The sequence below is a fragment of the Bidens hawaiensis genome, unplaced genomic scaffold (genome assembly GCF_021521415.1).
Source record: "Bidens hawaiensis isolate Kalapana, Puna unplaced genomic scaffold, B.hawaiensis_p1.1 tig00056919_1, whole genome shotgun sequence".
NCBI lineage: Eukaryota > Viridiplantae > Streptophyta > Magnoliopsida > Asterales > Asteraceae > Bidens > Bidens hawaiensis.
In genome coordinates, this window is record NW_027500261.1 from 28,632 (window position 1) to 32,049 (window position 3,418).

Sequence of the window (3,418 nt, forward strand, 5' to 3'; positions counted from 1 at the left end):
TCATGCTAGCTTTGAGAAAAGTTATTAAGTGGAAAGCTCAAGAGGGGTGTGTTGCGTGAAAGATAAACATGAAACGTGTTAGGTTTGGTTGAATTTCTAGGTTTGATAAATAAACGTGTTAATAATGCAAATACGAAACACGTGGGAATAGGCTACGTGTAAGGCCCCGTTACCGGTGCCCTACACTGGACGTTGGATTTACTCATAAACACAGTTCTAAATATCAGAGTTACTTAAAACTTTCACGGAATAATAATAATAGTCAACCATTCATTACAAATACCCATAACTTGTCTTTTAAAAACATAACATAACATATAATATCAAACATCATAACAGATCTTCATATGTCAGTCTCTTCCAATCCTGCAATGTGTCTCTCTCAAGCCAGATGTCTCAGTCGATTAACCTGCGTGCATACTAAAAGTCAGCTACGCTGAGTGAGTTCTAGTTAATCAGACGACATGCATTACATTCACATACTTACATATGCACCCGATGGTACATACCTTCACGCTTACTTACCTACTTACATACGTACTTTCATTCTTTCTTTCATACTTACATACATACTTTCATTCATACATATACGTTTTAAAGAACATTTTGCCCTATAACCTTCGCCGATATTATTAGGGTCGGTTCCCTACATTCTCTGATTTTACTAGGGTCGCTTCCCTACATTCGCCGGTATTATTAGGGTCGGTTCCCTACATTTGCCGATATTATTAGGGTCGGTTCCCTACATTTGCCGATATTGTTAGGGTCGGTTCCCTTTTCTAACTATACCTTCCGTTCATCATATAACCATACGTACCTTTCATTATACAATCGCTCATTTCATTACGTACTTTCATACATACATATTTCATACTAGGCATTCTACATATTACTTCCCTGCCGACACGTGCAATATCCGAAGATTGTTCACGCACCGACAAGTATTCATTAATAACATTCATACATACTATCACATCAATCTTTATGGCATACACTTACCATTTAACGTAAGTGTATTAATGTTCACATTGAGTATGCACACAACCCCGAAAACATAACAAGGAAGTGGGGCGGGCTAGAAACTCACCTGAATGTAGTTACGTTCGCCGTTTACGGTTATTCCTTTTTGTAGCTGTGCGCGACTATCTGTATAACAATTACATGTATCAATTAACTATCACTACCCATGTCGCGTTTCTAGTTTAATTATAACCCTCAACGAACGTGGGTCCGGGGGCAGCGCCCCTGGCAGCGGGGTCTAGGGGCGGCAACCCCTAGCAGGTCCAAGGGTCAGAGCCCCTGGAAAAATTTTATTTCCATTAATTGTCTTAACACATTTTTCATTAGAAATTCTAATTTACTATTTTATTTGCTAACTCAAAAGTTCGAGGGCTTCTTTGTAATTAATCCATTTTATTATAAGTTCAGGGACCTTTCTGTCTATCTTTCAAACTCTAATTCGTTATCCAGTTTCTTAGCGAATTGGGGTTCATTCGTTACTTCTGTCTTTCATATCGAATTGACTAATTCGTTACTTCATAATGAACTGACCTTCATAGCGAATTGGCCTTCATAACGAATTGGCCTTTAAGACAAACTGACCCTTATAATGAATTGGTCCTTATAGCGAATGACCATTTTATAACGAATGGACCTTCCAACGAATGAGGGTTCATTCGTCATTCCCCTATAACGAACTGCCTAACGAATTACTTAACAAATGGCTTAACAAATTAAAGCTTATTCGTTACTTTTCCTTAACGACTGGACGTAGCGAAGTACTGCTAATTCGTTATTTCTCCTTAACGAATGGGCATGAATTACGGCTAATTCGATATTTCTTCGCTAACGAATTAGGGTTAGGTCAGAGAATGTCAGAAACATTCTTTGACATTCCCTTATTCTCGTACGTCGCCTTTCCGGCACCGCTGTGCCGGAAAAATGGGTGGTGGCCGGAAAAGCGTATTTTCACACCATTTTCATCGTTTTTCGTCCCGTTAGATCCGCATCTGAGCTAGGGTGACCCTCGAGCTCATATTTTGACCGGTTCATACCCAATTCCATCCGGATCTCGTGACTTTAATTGTTTACGGTGTCGGCTTGTCTTTCGTGACTAGATCTAGCGGGTTTGGATCCATACAATATCATACTATCATTACCTTGGATCAGGATCGGTTCTTCTTCTTGGTTTCAGTTAAGAGAGTAGAGAAATATGAGAGAGAGCTTATGTAAGGCCCCGTTACCAGTGCCTCACATTTGGACGTTGGATTTACTCATCAACATAGTTCTAAACATCAGAGTTAAATAAAACTTTACGCGGAATATAAAACTTTCATAACATTACAATAATAATCCATAAATTGTCTTAAAACATTTTTTGTCTTTCAATATTAATACATTAAACATAAAACAACTTGCGTCTTTAGATGCCAGACTCTTATTCTTCTGCCATGTGTCCCCGCTCAAGCCAGCTGTCTCATTCTACTCACCTGCGTGCATACTAAAAGTCAGCTACGCTGAGTGAGTTCTAGTTAATCATACATAATAAAATACATATACTTACCTTCCATTATGCATCCAAAGATACATAATAATTACTTTACTAATTTACTTTCATTACATAATTCATACATACTTTCATACTATATAATTACTGTCCATTCTATTTCAGATATTATTAGGGTTTGATCCCTCTGTCCTTGTCTATCTCAGATATTATTAGGGTCTGATCCATTTCTTGTCTATCTCAAATATTATTAGGGTCTGATCCCTTTCTTCTCTATCTCGGATATTATTAGGGTCTGATCCCCCCTTTCTTCTCTATCTTAGATATTATTAGGGTCTGATCCCTTTCTTCTCTATCTCAAATATTATTAGGGTCTGATCCCTTACTTCTTCATCTTCGTACATGCTGCTTTTACATACCCGTAATATACATATATTTTCTTTAATTATTCATACATATTCATAAGTTGTATACACACACACACATATATATATTTATATATATCATACAAATCCATCTTTCAAATACATACCTCCCTTGTCAATACGTGCTATATCCGAAGATCGTTCACGTACCGACAAGTTTTCATTCACATACATAACATAATATCTATCACATAAATCATACATGGAATACACTTACCATTTAAGGTAATTGTATTAACTATCACATCGAGTATGCATACAGCCCCGAAAACATAACAAGGAAATGGGGCTAGAAACTCACCTGAATGCGGTTACGTTCACCGTTTATGGTTATTCCTTTTCTTAGCTGTGCACGACTAACTGTAATACAATTACACGTGTCAATTAACTATCACTACTCATATCGTGTTTCTAGTTTAATTATTACCCTCAACGAACGGGGCTCCGACGGAAGCGCCCCTGGCAGCAGGGTTCTAGGGGCGGCAGC